The 9,892-nt window shown below is 43.8% G+C and overlaps 1 non-coding gene across 1 annotated transcript; it reads right to left on the bottom strand.

The window, feature by feature from the left end:
* Window positions 1-5,482: 5,482 nt before the first annotated feature.
* Trnar-ucg (transfer RNA arginine (anticodon UCG)) lies at window positions 5,483-5,555 on the bottom strand. Its single transcript has one exon. It is a non-coding gene; the product is annotated as a tRNA-Arg (tRNA).
* Between the last annotated feature and the right edge of the window lie 4,337 nt (window positions 5,556-9,892).

Genomic DNA, 9,892 nt, shown 5'->3' with positions numbered 1-9,892 from the left:
TGTAGGAGATCGCTCCCCACACCATGATGCCAGGTGTTGGCCCTGTGTGCCTCGGTCGTATGCAGTCCTGATTGTGGCGCTCACCTGCACGGCGCCAAACACGCATACGACCATCATTGGCACCAAGGCAGAAGCGACTCTCATCGCTGAAGACGACACGTCTCCATTCGTCCCTCCATTCACGCCTGTCGCGACACCACTGGAGGCGGGCTGCACGATGTTGGGGCGTGAGCGGAAGACGGCCTAACGGTGTGCGGGACCGTAGCCCAGCTTCATGGAGACGGTTGCGAATGGTCCTCGCCGATACCCCAGGAGCAACAGTGTCCCTAATTTGCTGGGAAGTGGCGGTGCGGTCCCCTACGGCACTGCGTAGGATCCTACGGTCTTGGCGTGCATCCAAGCGTCGCTGCGGTCCGGTCCCAGGTCGACGGGCAGGTGCACCTTCCGCCGACCACTGGCGACAACATCGATGTACTGTGGAGACCTCACGCCCCACGTGTTGAGCAATTCGGCGGTATGTCCACCCGGCCTCCCGCATGCCCACCATACGCCCTCGCTGAAAGTCCGTCAACTGCACATACGGTTCACGTCCACGCTGTCGCGGCATGCTACCAGTGTTAAAGACTGCGATGGAGCTCCGTATGCCACGGCAAACTGGCTGACACTGACGGCGGCGGTGCACAAATGCTGCGCAGCTAGCGCCATTCGACGTCCAGCACCGCGGTTCCTAGTGTGTCCGCTGTGCCGTGCGTGTGATCATTGCTTGTACAGCCCTCTCGCAGTGTCCGGAGCAAGTATGGTGGGTCTGACACACCGGTGTCACTGTGTTCTTTTTTCCATTTCCAGGAGTGTACATTGTGGAAGTTCTCTGAGTATATGGAAAGTCCGTTTGAGGAAGAGAGCAGACGCTTTCTTGCGAATATCCACCAAACCGAGGCCCCCGTTTCTGACATCCAGTATAACCGTAGTCGCACCAACCCTGAATATGTCTCCTCGCCATAAATAATTGGTAACAGTGGACATGATCCCTTTCGCTACTAGTTTAGGGATTGGAATACCTGCGCAGTGAAATACGCTTTAGACAAAACGCAGGAGTTGATGAATCTGACTTTTTGTACCAGGTCCATAGTTCGATGGATGTTCTCCATTACAGCACCATGAACTTTCCTCCTAGTTTCCGTCCAGTTAAAAGCAGCCATCCGCATCGGACATGCCATTAAGGTGATTCCTAAAGTTTTATGTTTGTTGTCTTGTTTTGCCAATGCCAGTCGAAGGTGATCTAGGCCCCGTAGATTCAATATTTGACTTTTGTTTTCATTTGCTGTCGCTCCCGACGCTAGACAATATCTTTGGATTTCTCTTTCCAGTGTAACTGTCTCCTCCTTATTTCTTATTACAACGCCCACGTCATCAGCATAAGCTCGTATGACAGTTTTCTCACCACTCAATGTTATGCCTGTTAATCTTGCGTGGACAGTGCGGAGGAAGGGCTCTAATGATACTGAAAATAAAAACATTGATAAGGGACTGCCCTGTGGAACCCCTCGCCTTATCTGTATGGGTTTAGATGTTTGGCCGTTGATTGCAATTTTCGCATTTACACCTGTTGCAGTATTCCTTAGCATGTTCACAATCTGGGGGTGGAAAGCCATTCTTGACAGCGTCGCAAAGAGGTATCTATGACTAACGCGGTCAAAAGCTTTGTTGAAATCGATAAAGATTAAAGCACATTTTATACTTGTCACTGAGGTAATTGCAATGACGTCTCTGTATGCAGATAGACTTTCGAATATCGTTCTGGTCGGAGAGCAAGATTGGTGATGACTCAATATTTTGTTGGAAAAGGCAGAGAGTCTTTTGTTGATAATACGGGAAATTATTTTGTAATCAGAATTTAGTAGCGAAAGAGGCCGAAAATTGTTTAAGTTGGTTTTGCCTTTACTCTTAGGAATCAGTACTATTTTACTTTCCTTAAACCCTGCAGGGACCGTTTTTCCGTGCAGGACCTCATTTGCCATGGAAGTGATCTTGTCCCCAATTATAGACCAGTAGCGGGCATAAAACTCCACAGGGAGGCCATCAAGTCCCGGAGATTTTTTGAGAGGTGAGTTACGCACTGCCTCATGCACTTCATCTTTAGTAATAGGTGACAGGATGTCAGCGTTGTCTGTTCCCAACAATTGTGGACCTAAAATAGTGAGAAAATCCGCGAGAGCTGCATCTTCCACTGTGGTAGGGGCATATAAGGCTTCATAGTACCTGTGGACTTCGTCCAGTATTTCTTTCTGGCATGTGAGCTTTGTACCAGTATGCGTCTGGACTTCATCAATAAAAGTTTGACGTCTATTTTTAGCATGCCGCACCAAGTGATACAGAGAAGCTGTTTCATCTGCTATGACTGATGTGGCTTTCGATTTAATTTTTAGTCCCTCCATCTGTTGCCGTTTAATGCTTAATAACTTGGCTTTTATTTTTTTGATATCATTCAGACGAATTACGTCATCATGTGCCTGTTTAAATAAGTCTCTTAAAACCTTATAATAAAACTCCATTGTATTCCTCAACTCCCTGTGCCTCGCTGCACTATACTGCATGACAACTTTCCGCAGCCTTGGTTTAGCCCTCCTTGTCCACCAGTCAATGACTGTTGGGTGCTTGTCTACTGTGCGGAGGCACATAGTCCACGCAAACCTTACTTCCTGTTCCAGTTCTTCGTCAGTTAAAACAGAGATATTTAAGTTCCATTGGCCTCTGAATCGACGGGTTGGCTGTACACTTAGATTAAAGCAAGTTAAAAGTGTACTGTGATCGCTAAAATACACTGGAATTGTCTCAACGTTTAATAAATAATTTTGCAAATTTGATGACACGTAAATTCTATCTAGTCTGCTGCGAGAGTGGCTGGTTATATACGTGAAACCGACTGACGTCGGGTGCTGAAGTTCCCACACATCCTTAAGGTATAGATCACTTACTAACTTTTTTAACTGTGGCGAGTAGTTGAAGTTGGGTTGTTGATCTTTCTGGTTTAAAACACAGTTAAAATCTCCACCTAGTATAAGAGAACACGGATTTTTCCTCAATAAATAAATCAGTTCATCTTGAAAAAACTTCGCACGATCCAATTTGTGGGAAGTTCCTGATGGGGCGTAAAGGTTAATCACTGTCACACCGAAAATTTTTATGCCTATTGCTCTTCCTGATTCTAGTCGTTCGATTTCTGTCACCGGAATGCCTTCCCTTATAAGAATGGCTGTACCGATATTGGCTTCCGTAGAAACATTAACAATTTCAAAAAAGCCTGGGATCCGAAATTCCGCTATCGCAACTTCTTGTAGCAACGCGATATCTGTTCCGGACTGGTACAAGAATTCTTTTAGTGCTGCCAATTTCAAGGGTGACTGTATTTTATTAATGTTAATAGTAGTAATGCTATAAGCTTGCAGCACAGACATACCGGAAGAAGCTATTTGAGATGAGGTTCGGTATGATTATAGCAGCAAACGTGCTTCCCTACAAGGCACGATCTTTGCAAGCTGTGTGCCCATTACATGTACTAACTGCCTAGAAAAATTTGCACTGCTTTTAAACAAATAGCTTGAGAAGAAAAGTATCCTGAAATCCTGACAATGCATTGCTATAAGTCACTGTGGCCATTCTCTTTCTCCTCGTCAGTGTTGGCCCTGATGACTTCATATTTAATATTCTTTTTCTTGATGTCTTTCTTCTCTGGTGTGCCTTTCGCTTGATGACGCGTGACAGCAAGACCTGGTGTCTGTCGCAGCCGCCGGCGGTGGCTGAATGGGGCAACGGCCTTGGCTTGCGAGTCGTCAATGTTTGGTTCCGGCGTGGTGTCTGCTGTGTTGTTTTGCTGGCGAGGCGGTGATGCTTGTGTATTTCCTCCTTCGGCGCGGCGTTGCGCTTCGGAGTCAGCAGGTTCTTTACCTGGTACTTCCTCGTACGGTTCGCACTGTATGGGTTGTGCACTTGATGCGGTTATTTCAGCCGTGACCTCAGGCTCAGGGTCACATTTCCGTGAAAAATCACTACCCGCTGCGTCACTATCTGTTCGTGGCGGTGTAAGTCCTTGGGCGGAAGTGGGAGTCACATCGACCTTCATTCCATCTCCTTTTTCCACTTCCAACAGATCTTCAGGACTGGGCTTCGGCCTCCTGGCAACGGGTGTTTCACAGGAAGAGTCCTCATCAACATTTCTTTCAGTGTCCTTTTTTGTGGGAATCTCGCTGTCACGGGACGGAATTTCAGCAGTTAATGCAGGTTTTAAAGACGGAAACTCATTAACATTAAGTGCAACATTTTCAGAGGTAGTAACAGGATCCACGACCGCAGCCGGCTCTGTTGTATTACTGGCTGGCAACAAATCGTTGAGTGTCAATTTCCGGCGTTGCGTAAGGTTATTTGTTAGCACAAATACACGGCGAGGGCAGTCCTGACAGAGGTGACCAGACTCGTTACATACATGACATGTAGGGGTTTGCCCTGAGTACATAACATGCGCCTTGTGCCCGTCAACAAAGATGTGGGAGGGAATGTTTGCTTTCACTTCCATCTCCACGGAGCGAATGCCGTTAAAGCACTGCAGCTTGAAATGCGAAGCCCACCTTTCGTTGACTATTTGCCTGACAACCCCATACTTTGAAAGGACATCTTTAATTTTCGAATTGTCTACTTCTATGGGAATATTCAAAACCCTAACATTCCTAATTACAGACTCGGAATTCCGGAGTTTGACAGTACTTTTAGTACCATCACGGTGTATAAATTCTGTTTCATAACCAAATTTTGCCAGAAAGCGGTCTACACTCGCGGAATCGTTAAACTTTACAAAAATGCAGTATTCATCAGAATCCGGCTGCATGGTATGAACAGATTCAGAATGAAGGCCAATTACCTCGGTAATCCAGTCGTGTATTTCAAGTGCAGAGGGCTGTACTCGACGGATGTACTTGTCGAAGGTGAAAATCACGGTGTCTTTTCTCACGGAGTTTGCCATGGTGTTCTGCAGCGAAGAAATCTCGGACAACGCCGAAATCCCAACGGCACTTCGTAGATGGATGACATGAAAGAAGACCAAATGCTCAATTGATAACGCTTAATTCACGTGCAAAACGTCAATAAACGAGCACAAAACACGAAAACACTGGCGTAAACACTGAACGTTCACGGAGCAAACTTGAGGAGCGTGCGACCGCTGCGGCAGCTAATGCCAGACGGCTTCAATATAGACTGATGTTTTCACTATACGTAATATGTTGCATAACAATTGGATGCTACATACTTTATTTTATGAGAGCTTAATTTCAATTACTTTTGTAAGGTGACGTCACTTCATGCGCACTTCTCGACCTGTAAACTACGCAATGTATTAACTGCGGTTATTACTGCTCTTCTGTCTACTCACTCATCATCGATACCAAGAAGCAGATAGCCCTTCTACACAATAAGCTAGTAAAAAATTATTCGACCGTGACAGGACTCGAACCTGCAATCTTCGGATCCGAAGTCCGACGCCTTATCCATTAGGCCACACGGTCGGGCAACGTAAGTTGGCTGTACAGATGGATTAATAGCGACTCCTTCATGGCCACTCATTATTTCAAGATATTGGAAATTTAACGAAGTCGTGGATTTATCTTTATTGATTCATGTTGGATGGCCCGCAGCTGATGGTGAGCGACTGAAGTAAGTGTACCATCTCACGCTCTCAGTCGAAGACGTGCATCACCAGTAAAGGCCATATGTTACCACATCTACGTTTATTAGACGCGCTTCATATTTCCATAATAACGAGCCTAATGCTTCTACATTATTCAAAATTTTTGTTAAGTGTTGGAGTCACCAGCTTATCACAGTGCACTGACGTAAGTACCAGAACGAGCAGATATTCAGGCACCAGATATGGCGACTTCGACTTAAAATGGGCCGCACTAATCGAACTATAAAGGTCGTAATTCCGATGACAAGAAAGAAAATACAGCTTCTCTACACTTCAGAGCTATATCGTGAAAATCGGCATATTACAAGTCCCACCACTGAAGGTATCAACTGGGAATCTAAATGGTGTTCTTCCCTAACGTAAGCGTAATAAAAAAGGACAGCGTGGTGTTTGCTCTCCTTCGAAGCAGTAGTGATCAGTCTCTTCCCTTCCCCCTCCCCATTTTACTGGGCGCTAAAAACTTGGAAGTTTAGAGCCCTAACTAAACCTACTTCACCGTTCCGGGAAAGTTGCAGCAGCACCGACGCTACAGCCTGAACTACAAACATTAACCCACTTACCACACTGATATATAAGCCGGCTGATGTTTGCCATTAGGTTTTGGCTACTCGTGTTGCGTTTGTGCACAGATATCTTTTCTCTCCTGGTACCCCTCTCTCCTCTGATAGCAGAAAGATTGTGGCACGATCATAGTAAAGGGGCAACCACCATAATCACCATTTTCTATCGTTTTTGGGACTCGACTCTGTCTTTTCTGTCAACGTCACATACGGACAGCATTTTTTATCTACGTTTACTCACTCGATTTTTAGTTGTATTTCTACCCGTCTTTCCTTAGCCCAGTATTCTTACTAAAGACTCATAGCTCATTGTTCTCTGCAAAGATTTATTTCTGCACACTCTTTTGAGGCGCTTCATATCCAGTACATTTTATTCAGAGTATGCAGACAATGGCTCTTTTTTATCTACGCGATCTTGAAAAAGATATACTTCAAATGATTCTAATTATTGTTTACAATTTGAGTTGTTAATGAGACTGCTTGTCCATAACGGCCCAAGTGTTCTTTTACCGTGAGATACACGTTTTTAGCAAAACTTAGATTCCAGTATGTTACGTTTCTGCTTTCAGGATCGCTATTATTGTTCATCTTTTGTGGCCGCGTGCGATTTTTTTTATAGTTACCAGTTTTAAAACTGGTTTGAAGTTGTCCTCCACCCCTTACCACCTACTGCCAGTTTTATTATCTCCGCACACCTAGTTCAAGACAAGCTTCCTAGACAATCTGTGGAATGTATTTCAATATCGGCAAGGACTTACTAAGAGACTAATTCAATTAATATAGCCCCATAATTTTTTGACAGTATTCTCAGAACATATTTATTCTTAAGAGTTAGAATTTGATGAGAAATCACTCAAAATTTATTTTACATGTATCATTTTCCTACACAGTCTAAGTCACGCCAACATTGTGTAAGAACGTGTATTCCCTGTTGTTAAAAGCTTTTGTGCTCGTAGCCTTGTTTTTACAGCGTGAACTACGCTCTCATCATCTTCTAAGTGTGTCCTACATAGAGAATCAGTCAGACATGGGTGGAGAAACTGAAGTGGGTTAAAGAGTTGTTCCCAGAATATGGTGTGTATAACTTTGCGGAGAAGAGCTGCCCCTAACATCCTGCACTACGAATGTATTCTGAGTAACAGGATTTTGAATCAGTCACAAACCGACACTAAAATTGGTACTGTGGTGCCCATTGCACTTAGAAAAATATACAGTTAGAGTAAAAAGACTTTTAATATTTCACAAATCGACTTCAATTAGAAATTTTACAACATTCATTTAGAAACGTAAGACAGATTGATACTTATAGTCTTCTACTTCAGAAGCTTCTGTTGTGGAGCAGTCAAAACTCTTAAAGGTATGGAGTTTACATGTTTCATAGCACAAGTTTTTTTTCAAATGGACTGATACTGAGCAAGATCCGTAAATCAGTTGTCGCATCAGAAGGTAGATTTCCTCGTTTTTCCTCCTCCTCCATTCTCCGTTATCTAAACCTGGTCCCCATATCTTCCTCATTACTCTTCTTTCAAATATTAATAGTTTTTCCCTTTCTCGCTCCATGTTTCTGAACCGTACATTACTGCTGGGCATACACTGTGTTGTAGATTTTCATCTTAGTGTTCACTGAGATCGATTTAGAGCCGAGCGAGCATGCATTTCATTCCCACTGCTATTCTTCCCTTGATGTCCATTTTTATGTTGTTGTCCGTGGTAAACCAAGATCCCTAGTATTTGAACTGGTGTACTCTCTTGAACCTCTTGCCATCTATCTCAAGAAATTCTTCCTGCTCTTGTCTTCTTCCTAATCGCATGAATGTTTTGTCTCGATTCACCTTTAGCCCTACCTTCTGCGCATAATTGTCCATTTTCTGGTACACTTATTTCAACTAGTGCTTTGATTCACTTAGTGGTACTACGTCACCTGCATATGCGAGACAATTGAAGTTACCGTCCATCCATAGTCCAGACCTCTCCTGTTGCCTACTCTCTTTTATTACTTTCAGTAAGATGGCATTGAACAGAATACATGAGAGAGCATCCCCTTGTCTGAGGCCTGTCTCAATCTCGAATGTTTCTGATGTGGCTCCTCGGAAACGTACTGCTGTCTTTGACCCTTCCATACAAGCATGCACCATTCTCACTAGCTTCTCAGGGATTCTAAAGTCATGCATTGCATTGTATAGGCTATTCCTGTGGATGCGTTGAAAATAGACGAACAGGCTGTACATATCTTTATCATATTCGCAGTGTTTTTCAAACAATTGCCTTAGTGTGAAAATGTGATCTGTTGTCGATCGGTTTGATCGAAAGCCAGTTTGGTACTCCTGTATGTTGTTCTCTATGAATGGTTGCAATTTTCTGAGGATAATGATGGACAGCACCTTATACGTTACATTCAACAAGCTGAATCTTCTGTAGTTACCGCATTCCATTTTGCTTCCCTTCTTGTATATTGGGCATATTATAGCCAATTTCCATTCTTCTGGCAGTGTCTTCTTCTCGCATGTCAACTGGATCAGTTTATATATTTCTAAGTGTAAGCTCTCACCTCCCTCCTTGATTAATTCTGATGTTATTCTGTCCTCCCCTGGGGCTTTGTTGTTTCTGAGTCCTTTGAGATCTTCGCGTCTTCTTCACTAACTTCCCATTCTTCTTCACCTTTCCTCCTCCGCAGTGTTTGCAGGTAATGTCTCACCTTGGTCTGGGTGATCCAACAGTTCTGAGAAGTATTCTTTCCATCTTTCTACAATTCTTTCCTTGTCATTTATCAAGTTGCCGTTCTTACCTCTTATGAAAAAAGTTGGGCTCTGAAATCCACATTTTCGATTTTTTGTGTATTGAAAGAATTGCCTTCAGTTCTTGTTAGATATATTCTTGTTAGATATATTCTCTTCTCTGGCCTTAGGATTCGCTTCGTCTCCCTTCTGATATTGATAAAATGTTTCCTTTTCCGCTCATTCTCCCTGTCAGCTGGCCACTTCTCCCTCGTCTTCCTTCTCTTTTCTGTAGCCTTCTGGCATGTCTCGTTGAACCATTTCCTCTTCTTCATTATCTTCTTTCTTCCCAATATGTCCTCCGGTACACTTAGTACCGTGGACTTTAATTCCTTCCACCTTTCCTCCACATTCTATCTTGGTTCCAGGTTCTCTAGGGCCTCAAAACGATTTTTGATTTCTGTAGCATATTATTCTTTAATGGCGCCTTCTCGTAGTTTCTTAACATTCAATGCAGGTTCTAGTGTCCCTTTCTTCTTATGCGTGTAGGTGAACATGAGTTTAAGCCTGCACACAATGAGGAAGTGGTCTGACGCACAGTCGGCTCCTCTGTACTACCTGACGTCCATGACTCTATGGCTATAGCGCTGGTCCACCAAGATGTGATCTATCTGGTTGGTGGTTTTTCCACCCGGTGAACACCATGTTCCCTTATGTACTCTCTTGTGTTCGAAGTAAGTCGAACTTACTCTCAGGTTGTTTGAGATAGCTAAGTTGATCATCCTCTGACCATTCTCATTGGTCTCATCATGCCAACTGTGCCTTCCTATAGTTGGTATGTAGAACTCTTTTTTTCCTGGTTTTCCATTAAAATCTCCCAG

Source organism: Schistocerca cancellata, chromosome 1 (assembly GCF_023864275.1).
Source record: "Schistocerca cancellata isolate TAMUIC-IGC-003103 chromosome 1, iqSchCanc2.1, whole genome shotgun sequence".
Lineage (NCBI taxonomy): Eukaryota > Metazoa > Arthropoda > Insecta > Orthoptera > Acrididae > Schistocerca > Schistocerca cancellata.
This window is presented reverse-complemented; position numbering and strand designations above follow the sequence as displayed.